General features: G+C 35.3%; 1 protein-coding gene across 8 annotated transcripts in view; it reads right to left on the reverse strand.

Annotated features, from left to right (window-relative positions):
- The window catches only part of LOC126771627 (stress-activated protein kinase JNK), a 112332-nt gene that overhangs the window by 50699 nt on the left and 47693 nt on the right, over window positions 1-13940 (reverse strand). For all 8 annotated transcript variants that reach the window (XM_050491621.1, XM_050491619.1, XM_050491616.1 and 5 more), the window contains one exon: window positions 6945-6974. The gene's annotated coding sequence lies outside the window, so the exon portion shown is untranslated. The remainder of the gene's footprint in view (window positions 1-6944; window positions 6975-13940) is intronic.

Consider the following 13940-nt stretch of genomic DNA (forward strand, 5'->3'; position numbering starts at 1 on the left):
CTACTTACAGCCCATATCAAAGGATAAAAGTTTTAAAGAGTTCTAACAACGGCATCACCGTGTCGAAAGTGTATACAAACGAAAAAGCGAGCAGAGGGGCCGAGTACACGAATACAGATAGCAGAAATAAAAAGGTTCCGAGGATGTGTAAAGTACGAACGCAATGAACGCACACAAAAGATACACAGGCGAAGGAGCTCGAATAATATTTTATCTTATGCAAAGGCTGGCCTACTTCTTCTTTAAAATATTAAATATTATTTAACAATATATTATAATAGAAATGAAATAGACACAAAAAATGTAAAAAGACCACCATAAGATTTTTCTTCTGGCACATCCAAGAAAGAAAAATTTAAAGTAGAAAAGTAGTATATTTGGTATATCAGTTGTCTGGTTTCCATAGTTCAAGTTCTGTTAAGTTTGGGACCAGATGGCCGTGTGTGAATAATGTCCCAGGATATCATTATATGTAATGAAAGTCAAATATCAGTTTAAAGTGCTTTTGGTGTAAAGCATGTACGTGATTAATAATTGTTCAAGGGATCAAACATGCGACTGTCACGTCGTATACCATTGATTTATTAAGTATATAACATGTATTATACTTTATTTTAAATATATGTACGTAAAATTTCGAATTTGTTTTCCAGAATTGCTTTATATAAGCAGCGAACATTTTCATTTTCACAAGAATAGGTTAACTTTTTATTATCAAATTGGCACTGAAAACTTTAATTAAATACATTGTCGTAATTATTTTAGCAGTCATTTTAAAAGTCAAATATGAGCAATATATCAAGTTGAATTACGTTAAAAATAGTGGCCATTGTCAGGCGAGACAAGAATATCTTATTATAAAAACAGTCACCGTTGTGGGCATTTCGTAAATAACGCTCGTAGAACTTGAACAGATACACGGAAACCTTGTACGGTAGAGATGTATTTCTTAAAAAGGTCTATAGAAAAGCATGAAAAACCACTTACTTAACTTTTTAAAACGTCACGATAACATTCAGTTTGAAAATACAAAAATCGCAAAACGTTAACGGTATACAAGTCGAGCCGTAGCATGTTACCGCTTAGATTTTGACTTCTTGAGTCAATAACAAAAATACTAAAGTGTACTACAGCACATAAAAGAAAGATATTATTCTTCACATATATATATATTACTTGGGAGTAACGCTTTGTACAAGCTCGTCTGGATAGGTACCACCCACTAATCAGATACTCTATCGCAAAACAACAGTCCTACTTAGAATTATTATGTACCGGTTGGAACGGTGAGTAAGCCAGTATAAAAACCGCATAAAACAAACCAATAATGAAATAAATATATTACTATTCGGTATAGATCACTATTACGTAGTAAAAAAAAAGACAAAAGCGTTATTCATATATATTACAGTATCGTACAATGAGGGCACAGGACTTAAAAAACTGGGGTAAGGAGTACTGAATGTCGTCTCGTAAGCCTGTCCCACTTGGTCGACAATATTGCGAGAGTAGATATTTCTTATGCAGATAGAGATTTGAGTTTACCATCTAAGTTTGACATCCTTTGAAATCAATGAGACTGTCGTAAAGTTCCTGAGACAAAATCAGTTTTAAAATTTAGTACGTCATCATATTGTTTTATATAATAACATCTCTATTCAAATAAAATATATATGTATATTTAAGAGCGTTTCTAATATTTTGTAAATAACAGCTACAATTATTTTGTAAAGCTAAAATAATTAGATTGTTTAGTCTGTTAAGAGTATTATAAGGATGAAATCAATTAATTTTAATGAATACTCTCCTTTTATCACGATTAAAAATAATCTCATTCGCTGGAGAAACGTTAATAGGCTGTTGCTAACCTGTGTATACCCGGCCGTCGATCCCGAGGTTCTGGGTTCAAAGCCCGGATCAAGTAATAAAAATCTATAGGGTTTTTCCGTCGAGAAATTCTCAATATGGAAATTAGCAGCACGTAAAGCTGTTGATCTTGCACCTTCACTTTTTTCGGATGTGTCAGATCGGATTTGGTAGCGTAAAGGCGTGTACACATGTTTGCGCGCTCATTTGTGAACTATGTCGTAACCGTGCTATGTTGATGGCTATTCTCGCTTGAGAATAATGAGTTATAAGTACATACCAATCAGATTAGTACTTTAAGCGCGAATCCGGAGACAAACAATACACTGATTTCAAAACACAACCCAAATTTACAAATCTAATACATACATATAATATTATTTGTAAAAATAAAAAGTGCTTATGTCAGAAATTTCATTATACGAAATTGGGACCCGTGACAAAATCCATTTCGAAAAATAATTCGATCACCAGGTGGAAATTGATGGTAGCGTCGACAACCTCACGACACGTGACCTCGAGTTTTAGCTTTTAACCTCCGTACCGAGGTCGAATAATTGCTAAAAGGTTTCTCATTAACTTTCTGAGAAAATACATAATTTTATAAATTACGAGAAAACGTTGGGTTACGTCGTGTTTGGGTGTCGACTTTTGATTTATGAAGTTAAGGTATATAAGACAACCGGAGGCGTTTTGATAACTTAAAAAAGCAAAATATTATTTGAAAAAAAAAAATGTTAAATATCTAATTAAATTCTAAATACATATTAGTCATGATTAAGAGAACTTTTAAGTACAGATTATGTTAAGTCAAGATGACACAATGTGTACGCATCACATCCCCTCAGGAACCGTAATCGAAAATTAACGGATAAGTTCTGAGAAGTCTCACTCAGTTTTAATGTGTGTATAATTCATTCCATTACCAGACGTCAAGGAAAACATCGTGCATGTGTCGGGTGTGATTCTAATACATGTATTCGTATATCAGACTTACAGTACAGTAATAGCCTATGGATGTCCCACTGCTGGGCTAAGGCATCCTCTACCTTTTTGAGCAGAACGTTTTGGAGCTTCTTCCACCACGCTGCTCTAATGCGGGTTGGTGGAATACACATGTGACAGAATATCAGTGAAATTAGAAACATGCAGGTTTCCTCACGATGTTTTCCGTCACCGTCAAGCACGATATGAATTATAATCACAAATTAAGCACATGAAAATTCTGTAGTGCCCGGGTTTGAACCCGAGATCATCGGTTAAGATTCACGCGTTCTTACCACTGGGCCATCTCGGATCAATTTTCTCCGATCTCGTATATCAATGAATATTAAAATAACTAACTTCCGATTGCGGATAAAACCGTGTGTTAGGGGATGGGCTGTTAAACTGCCTATGTATTAAGTCAGAGTATAAACTATCTATATTTTAAATCCGTTTAATAGTTTTTACGCGAAAGGGTAACAAAGATCCATCCATTTAGAGCCAATCATAAGAATATGTGTTAGACCACCATAACACAGTAGTGGGACATTTATGTACTGTTATTATATATAAAAGTTAAGAGAAATCGAGCAATATTATATTGTCTTGTCATGTATATACTCGATGTAAATAACGAACGGACGGACGACTGCAGTGTGTAATAAAGCAAAGTCATGTTTAATCTAATATGCGACGACAAAAGGTTCGGCTACAGCTAAAGCTGTTGTCATTATTATTTTTTCCAATCATCAATTCTTTTTCATTTAGGCAAATGATTAATTTAGTAAGTATATATATGTCGTGGAAAAACAATAATTTTAATTAAGTCTCCGACTTGATTATAGTAACCGTACATTATAGTAACATTACAATTACTTGATTATAGTAACGGGTAAATGCGGTGACGTCATTTGTTGTTGAAGTCACGTGGACAGATTCGTGTTGGAAAGTGGGGGGACTGTGTAACAAACACTTGCGTTTGAGAAACCGACCAGTCCACACCTCCAAGGCGAAACTGTCGGTTTACCTACCTAGTACCTATACCTAATTATAGTTGATTGTTATTTGTAATAATAAATCTTTGGTACCTAGTTATGTTAGCCCAAAGCATGAAGACTATAGAAGTGAATGCTTAATCAGCGGAATGTTATTCATTGTGTCATTCCATGCTTTGGGATCGTATGTCCTGGGAAACGATTTGTTAAAAGGAAAAGAACATTCGACCAGGATATAAACCTCTGTTCGCTCGTGTCAATTTAAATATGATAAAATATTTTAAAATTCAAATATATTATATCTTTTTAAAAAACGTCTGTCTTGCTCCCGTAAACTTGTCTACATACATCGAGTTTATTTTGATACAATATCGTGATGGACTCCGTACCACCGAACATAGACAAAGACAGCTCTATCGCTCAGCCGTCTCTGCCGCCGTAATAAATAATAAAGTGCGAAATGGTTTATAATATGCATCTTAATATTTATTCCAAAACATGTAAGTTAATATTTACTTGAAGAGAATAAACTATATTCAAGAAATGTCAGATGGTGCTATAAGGCATTGGCATATTATTAACAGCATCAAAATAGTGTATCTCCATAAGTTGTATAAGGATTTTACGATCGGGTCGAGCATAAAGTATCGAAATTTCTTACAGAAAACTTTTGTGGAAATATCGAAATAGCTAAGTTGCTATTATATGTATATCGACCCAATTTTTTATGCTTTAAAAATACGAACTACACATTGGAATCACTAACTGCATGCTTACTGTGTATGTTAAATAGAAACTAAATAATTAAATAAACTGCAACAAAATGTTATTAATAAATTAAAATTCTAGTACCATATGCTTAATGCACATAATTTATATAACTTTTATTAGGTATATAATAATAAAAATATATCGTTCTAAGCCAACAATCTGTCTAACATACAGCTACATCGTAGCAACCATTGTCATTATTGTATATTGTTATCACAATCTGTATTACCATTTATTACTTTTATTATACCTCGGTTACCAAAAAGGTTTTAGTGTTATGATCATATTAAAACTCATTATAATAACTTGCGGTTCACAGCCACACATACACGTAGCATTTATCACTTTTGTTACAACTACAGCAACTCTCTTTAATTACACCCGCTGTCAGTTGGGATCAGTCGGTGATGTTTGTATAAATTTTATACTCAACATGAACACTGCGTACTTTTAACCTTTCACAAAATCATATAGGTTACTCCGACAATTTTCATTATTTGTATAGTATAATGTATCACCTACAGCCTTTCGGGTGTTGCAGGTGTTTATGGACCGTGGTAGTCACTTTCCATCAGGTGATCCTCGAGCCTCCTGCTCGTTTGCTTTCTCTTACATAAAAGGGCAGTACTTGGTGGTAGGGCTTTATGCATCACATCACATATTCTACCGCCAAACGGCAATACTTAGTATTGTTGTGTTCTTGTCGGAAGGGTGAGAGAGCCAGTGTAACGACAGGCACAAGGGACATTAGTCTAAGTTAGATGCCCTAGTAGTTGGAGTGTTAATTATAAGGGATGATTAGTATTTTCTACGGGGCCAATGTTTATGGGCAGTAGTGACCACTTACTTACTATCAGTTTGTCCATTCGTCCGACCTATGATTTAAAAAAAGACGGCCGTACGAATTAAATTTAACTAACATAGTCAGATAATTTTATCAGTTAACATTTAATTTTTTTTAAATGTATAGGTTAGCGCTTGACTGTTATCACACCTGATGGAAAGTGAAGATACAGTCAAGGTGGAGCGCGCTTGCCTAGAAGATGCCTATTCACTCTTGACTAGAAGGTACCCATATTGTAGGTGGTTCCAGCGTATCAGAAACGAGGATTCGAAAGATTTCATTTTATCCTGTAACACGTTTGTGGTGTTAACAGCACTTCCTTATATAAAGCATATTTTGATTTTTAATTGACACTTGCAGAAACGCATTCTAATCTCTTTTAACAAAGATACAATCCAACTTGCAGATAAAGCAATTGTTTGCTTTTCGATTACGCAAAAACTACTTAAAAATTACTACTTATTTTCATAACAACAAACTAAATTTCTTTGAAAATACAGTTCGGGTAATGGCCGAAATACCGACAAATTTTGCAAACAATTTCTAAACACAGATACAAAATGTTTCCAACACTAAATACATTCACACTATAAGCAGTTGAGGGACAAAATTGAAATCGAGACAGCTCTAACGAATCCTCAATTCCCGGGACATACCATCAGCATGGCTCCACCCAGTCACGCGTGAAACTCGCAATTACACGTCCAATGTCAGACTGACATCGCACTCGATATCGAACCATTATGAACCTTACCACCATAGCAATGAGATCGTGTAGTCAGAAGAGGAAATATTTATTAATATTGCGCTTTCCGTTTGTTTGGGCTACTGGAATCAGGTTGTTGACCTTCGTTTACCAGAATAGAGTTTTGTTCGATTGATTTGCGGATATTGAAGGAGAATCATTTAAACTTCTGCTTACTAGACAACTTTACTTATATCATAAAGCCGAGTTTGTGTGACCTGCATCTGGTCTTTAGTGGAATTGGAACAATAAGAAACAGTTAAAAACATGGACAAAATTTAAAAACGTACAAGCGACGATATATTACGTGCTCTAAAAACTGAAATAATTATAAATGTCCCGCAACTTAGCAAAAGCATCCTCTTTTCCTAATTATATTATATATATATACAATAGAAGCCCATAAAAACTGATCGGTGCTAAACCGTATTTGAACTTACAATTATCAATTAAAATCCACATTTTCTCCGTTCACTGATCCATCTTGGTTTTTGCTTAAAGGGCAGTTTAACCCGCTGTGCTTATATAACTATTATTTTCTTATTATTATATTAATATGAGTTCTTCCTTAATTCACTCGGTGAAACGGATTGCAAATAGTAGTATAAAATGTAAATTAATAATGGGTATCTGAAATATAACCTGCGATTTCCAATTGAAATCCACAACGGACATTTAAAAATGTTATTTTACCCAATCGAAAGGCAGACAAACGTCACGTAATTGTAGGTATCCTTACCAATCTGTTGATTGCGTTCAGGAACGGAATCTGTAACAAAAACATTTTTCCATTGATTATAATTTCAATTAAGTATTTTAACATAGACACGGGACTTAAAATTAAATTATTTCATTTAAAATATAAAACTTTTAAAAAGAGTCGAGATGGCCTAGTGGTTAGAACGCGTGAATCTTAACCGACGATCGTGGGTTCAAACCCGGGCAAGCACCACGGAATTTTCATGTGCTTAATTTGAGTTTATAATTCATCTCGTGCTTGACGGTGAAGGAAAACATCGTGAGGAAACCTGCATGTGTCTAATTTCATTGAAATTCTGCTACGTGTGTATTCTACCAACCTGCATTGGAGCAGCGTGGTGGAATAAGCTCCAAACCTTCTCCTCAAAAGGGAGAGGAGGCCTTGGCCCAGCAGTGGGATATTAACAGCCTGTTACTGTTACTGTTGTAAAACTTATGTTTTAATTAAAGTTAGGAAAACTTTATCGGTATATAAATGATTTTTATCCGTATTCCACAATAAATAACACAGGATTTTACTTTTTATATAGAGTACGGATTTTTTTTTATGTAGTTTAGGTAGGCGGACGAGCATATGGTTTACCTGATGGTAATTCGTCATACGAACGCCCATAGACATTGACATTGTAAGAAATGTTAACCATCGCTTACATCGCCAATGCGCCACCAACTTTGGGAACAAAGATGTTATGTCCCTTGTGCCTGTATATACACTGGCTCTCACCCTTCAAACGGTAACACAACAATACCAAGTACTGCTGTTTTGCGGTAGAATATCTGATGAGTTGGTGGTATCTATCCAGACGAGCTTGCACAAAACCCTACCACCAGTTGATTTATATATAATGTTAGTTTATCCAGTGTATACAAAAAAGACATATCCAGCGAATGTTAGTAAGTTCAATTTGAGAAGAACTAATGATGATGAGAAAGAAATTTTGGTAATCACTTCATTTGCAATACTTGAACATAATTAGATAAGAGTGTAAAACTTCTTAAACTAAATACCGACTTCAAACTCCAGTGAAATGAACTACCATCAAGTGAATATTGAGATTAAAAACTACCTCGCGAAATGTTACTTTAAACTTAGCAGAACATGTTTCCAAGAATATCCTGCGAAAACTTTCCGCTACAACTACGATAAGAATATCACTGGTTAATTTCACATTAAATAAACTAATTATTATTTTATATTATACTGAAGTACATATTTTTTTAAGAGTGCAATGATTTTAACTACCTGTTAAATTTTAGGAACGTTACGGTGACCATTATCTACCGTAAATGGGCACCACAAATCATACATACAGACATTAACCAAGGCAAGCACAACTGAATTTTCATGTGCTTAATTTGTGATTATTCGTGCTTGACGGTGAAGGAAAACATCGTAAGGAAACCTGCATGTGTCTAATTTCACTGAAATTCTGTCATATGTGCATGGAGCAGAGTTGTGGAATAAGCTCCAAATCCTTCTCCTTAAAAAAAAAAAAAAGGAGAGGAGGCCTTAGCCCAGCAGTGGGACATTCACAGGCTGTTACTACAATGAATACACACATATCTATTATAGTTAAATATAGATAGACTGGTAACAATTCGTAACTCTATTGTAGTGGAATGATGATAACGGGCAAAAAGCAAGTTAAGCCCCTTGACAGCGAAGTCTCGAATACGAATTTAGCCGACTATAATTAGATGAAACTTCTGCTTCAGTTTAAATATCTAGACTAATATTATAAATCCGAAAGTTTGCCTGTTTGTTCAGCCATAATAACTAAGCCAATGAATTCGTTTTTGCAATTCGACAATTTGAAGTCACGGAATATTAAGTTATTATTTTATATTCATAGTCTTACCTTTTTTTGTTCCAGCCGTGATATATATTTCTGCTTATTTAAAGCGAAAAAAGCATTAACAAATTAAATTGAATGTCTGCAAAGAATGGTTTACAATTCTAAGGCCATTATGTGGCCCATTTGTTCGTTAGTTACGTATCGCCGACTCGCACTCGTGTTTTATTTTTCAAATCAGTTTATTTTGACTTGTCAATATGAAAGAAATCAAACTAATATTATAAATTAAATATGAACCTATCCAGAGTATTTGCCTTAATAATATTGCACCCACCGGACAGGATGGAAACTGTGCCGTTATTGAATCGGCTGATGTAATTGACCTATCAAAGCTTACGCATATCCTGTTAATTATTCAAATGCACTTTGTCACGTAGAATTTTAATGACTTTTTTTTCGCTACGAAATACAACACAGATAAGAAACGGATTTAATTTTATTATTTCTGTGTTTTTCTATCAAGTAACTCTATTAAATATCTACATAAATAAAATACGAAATTGAAAATGCAGTTAACCTGATCTTCATAGAACGGATCATAAGGAAACCTGTATTTGTCCGACGATTTTATGAATTTTAACATGTGTATAAAAGCCAAGATGGCCTAGTGATAAGAACGCGTGAATTTTAACCGATGATCGTTAGTTTGAATCAGGGCAAGGACCACTGAATATTCATGTGCTAAATTTGTTATTATAATTCATTTCTTGCTTGACGATGAAGGAAAACATCGTGAGGAAACCTTCATGTATATTCCACCAACACGTATTGGAGCAGCGTGGTGGAATAAGCTCCAAAGCTTCTCCTCAAAAAGGGAGAGGAGGTCTTAGCCCAGCAGTGGGACATTCACAGGCTGTTACTGTAACATGTGTATAACAGCTTGAATTGGAATAACCTTCAAAGCATCTCTTTGAGAAGCGAGAAAGTATTTGCCGTTGGTTGTTATTTTAAATGAATCCGATGTGACACGAGGCGGCATTGTTTGTGAATACTAGATAACTACGATAAAGAGACTTAGTCGAAATTTGTTACTCTCAGGTGGTTTTTGTAGAACGAAAATCCATCACTTATAATCAATTGTCCTGCGTCAAGCCTTTGACTGTATTAAAGGTCGATAATCCTTTGACATCGTAAAAGAGAAAAAAGCTTTGGATCTCATTTCGTTACCAGATCACTTATACTTTACTTTCTAGGATTGAAACGAGCACATTGATTGGACCGACATTCGACGGCATTGTACGCAATCGTTTCTTTTTGGTTCGCCTTTAATTATCCTTTGTATAAAAATAACGGAATTTGAATTTCTGCCGGCAGAGAACATTGTCCTAGTTAAGAAATTCGGAAAAGAACGGTTACTGTACTATAAAATCCGGCTCTGTAGATACTTAAGTTGATATTACAATCCGCCATCGCATTGTAATATCAGGTGCTTCGAACAACGTTCGCGCGTCAGATTGTTTTAATGGGATGTGTTTACAGTATTATAATATAAATAAAAGCGATATGATGACACGCAAATTTCTTGTCAGCTAACAGTCAGCGAGTGATTACGACAGATGTCTCTTTGACGGATGACGGGCGGTATGAAGGGCAAAATAATAAAAAAATATATTGTCTTAGTTAAGACCCGAATATAAAATATAAAAAGATGCGAGGAATTCTTTTTCTAATACCTGATGGTGCCAATGACTCCTGGACGAAATTAATTTTTTACTTCATTCAAGAACTTTTGACAAGATAAAATTAAATTTAAAATATGTAAAATCCGTTTAAAAAAAATAAGTAGTAACTCTTTTCTGATTATTAAATGGGTATTTTAATTCTTAACAATTAAAATATTATTTAAGTAACAGTAACAGCCTGTTAATGTCCCACTGCTGGGCTAAGGCCTCCTCTCCCTTTTGAGGAGAAGGTTTGGAGCTTATTCCACCACGCTGCTCCAATTCGGGTTGGTAGAATACACATGTGGCAGAATTTCAATGAAATTAGACACATGCAGGTTTCCTCACGATGTTTTACTTCACCGTCAAGCAGGAGACGAATTATAAACACAAATTAAGCACATGAAAATTCAGTGGTGCTTGCCCGGATTCGAACCCACGACCATCGGTTAAGATTCACGCATTCTAACCACTAGGCCATCTCAGCTTAAAAAAAAAATATTTATCTGTAAGTAATTGCTCTTTCAAATAATACATATTCATATAAATACAGATGTATTCATAAGTCCAGACTTTTAACGCTGAGATTATATGCGGTGAATTTATCAACGAATGACGAAGGCTCGACAAATAGCTCATGCACTTCGGACAAAAGCCCGACTTGCATCCAGTTAATTGCATCGCTCTATAAAGCAATAGCAAATACACTTATAGCGTATCAATTTCCGCTTTTGTTGTAGAAACCATTAATATTAATTGATCAAGTATAAAACGATACCTGCCCTTTATTTTTCCGATGTTGTACTAAAGTATTATTACCGAAGATTTTTACTTTGGGCGCGATGGGAGTCATATTTCAGCATCGATTTTGAGTCAACTTTACTGAAGCAATATAAGTTTTACTGATGTCACGTAAGATCAAACTATGCGTTTTTTACAAATATAAATAATATATATGAATTTGGTATTAGTAGTATATCAGTTGTTAAACTCGAATCAACACTAACGTTTATAAAAATAATGGTTCACTAATGTTCAACCGAAAAAAAAAACAAATAACAATTTTTTAGTTTACAAACAACGTTTCATATACATTTCGTTTTTCGTTTCATTTAAAAAAAACTTATCACGCAAGTTAAATATCACAATCGCTTCACAGACATTTATTTTTCGAACTCTGCTCTGCTCTTTACAAATAATTGGGTTTATATTTGATTACTTATATACGTTTCATTTAATATTTCGATTCTTTAGACAAAATCATATTTATACATAATGTCAATTTAAATTAATCATGGATTTTAAACAATTCAATAACTGATCATCACAGTACATATTGCTCCTCGCAAAATTGTAAAAAATCTATGCAATTATGTGTTTTAGTTATTATATTTAAATCTATTTACTTTGTAGTCGTAATAATTGAATTCCAAAACATAGAGAGTATCTTTAATAGAGCTTGAGCTGTGGATTAAAGATTCACGACTTAATACTTTATACAGTTTTCATCGATGCATTTTCCTTTGTAGCATAGCATTGTAATTAGTAATATAAAATTAAATACTTATAAAGTTTGTATATTTTTATAACACAATATTTTAAATTTTTTTATTCGTTTTCAACTCAAATCGTTGTCGTAAAGTAATTTTAAATATGATTTTATTTAAAAGAAACATGTGTTACAGCGAGTGAGCCTGTGTGCGTAAATACTTACGTGCGGGTACACATTTACGTACGCATTATTATTTACATACATACAAAAACAGAAATCAACACTTTACAACATATATAAAACTGTCCAAAAACTTAACCGATTTAATAACATCTAAATGCGAAATCAATAATTATAAACAAATAAGAAAAAATCCAAAAAAAGAAACAAAAATGTGTTTGTTGGCACTTTAGCTTTATTATAAGTACCTAGAAATATTTTCATACAAGCGTCGTCGTGTCGGGTTATCGCAGTTTTAAATCAATCGGCCCTGTGAAAGTTGGTAAGACCCTTTTCTGATGTAGGAAATGATCTTTTTTTTTTTTATATTCGCCGGGAGGGCAAATGACTCTACTCCACCTGTTGGTAAGTGGTAGTAGAGTCCAAACGCGACGACGGCCAGTACAGACGGGAAAAACGTTCTGCACTAGCCGCCTTCGCCTTGCCGGCCCGCAAGATGCCTCTTCACGCCTCGTTTGAAGGAACCCGGGTTGTAAGAGGAGGGGAAAACGTGAGCTGGTAAGGAATTCCATTTTTTGGAAGTGCGACAAAGAAAGGAGTTGCCAAATTTCTTTGTTCGCGATGGAATTGATGTCACAGTTAGGCGGTGACATCGAGAACCAGCTCGCGTGGACTTAAGAAGGAAGGGGGAAGCAGGAATTAGAGAGAATAATTCCTCAGAGCACTCGCCGTGATACAGTCGATAGAAAGCGCTCAGTGCTGCTATCTCACGACGCAATTGTAAAGGTTCAAGGGTGTTTGTGACCTTTACGTCGCCAATAATGCGTACGGCACGTCGCTGCAACCGGTCCAAGGCCTCAAGTAGGTACTTAGCGGAGCCATCCCAAAGGTGCGAGCAATATTCCACGCAAGACCGTACCTGTGTTTTGTACAGCAGGCACAGTTGTTGTGGCGTGAAAAAGCGCCGCACCTTGTTCAGAACTCCGAGTTTCCGTGAAGCTGTTTTTATAACAGCCTCGATGTAATCCTTTGGACTAAGGTCGCAGCGAACGTCAATCCCCAGCATGGCGATTTTGCTTTGCATCACCAGCGGAGTACCACAGAGGGAGGGAAGAGGGAAAAATGTTGACTTTTTCGCCGTGAGAGCGCATACCTGTGTTTTCTTGGCATTAAACTCAACAAGATTATCAGAGTCCCATTTGGCGATGAGCTCTAACGTCCTATCGAGTTCAATGACAAGATTCTTCCGCCTCTCCTCAATTTCCGCTCGCCCAGCCACTGCGCGTCCGTGGTATCCACCATGCACTGTACTATCGTCTGCATAGCAATGTATGTTCCCAAGAGAGAGCATATCATTGATATGCAAAAGAAAGAGTGTGGGAGATAGCACAGATCCCTGGGGGACCCCAGCATTCACTACATAGAATTGTGAAGCGCAACCATCAACTAAAACACGAAGGCTACGCTTGTGTAGGAAGCTGGCAATCCAGGTGCATAGCTGAGCAGGCAGACCATATGCCGGCAGCTTGGAGAGAAGACTTCAGTGCCTGTGATCTGATGATCTTCAAACTCAACTTGAACAGATCTTCATAAAAAACAATCCATTAATATCATATATCCAAAGTGGTTTAAGAATCAACATAAATCACATAAATCTCGATGTATGATTCGTATGCAAGATAACGCCTAGTTTATGAATATTCAATGAGTGTTCGCCAATAAACATTGACACTATGTGTTTAGACAGAGATCGTCCCGTTTGTGTTTATTGATATACGTGGTTTCTA

The sequence above is a fragment of the Nymphalis io genome, chromosome 11 (genome assembly GCF_905147045.1).
Source record: "Nymphalis io chromosome 11, ilAglIoxx1.1, whole genome shotgun sequence".
Classification (NCBI taxonomy): domain Eukaryota; kingdom Metazoa; phylum Arthropoda; class Insecta; order Lepidoptera; family Nymphalidae; genus Nymphalis; species Nymphalis io.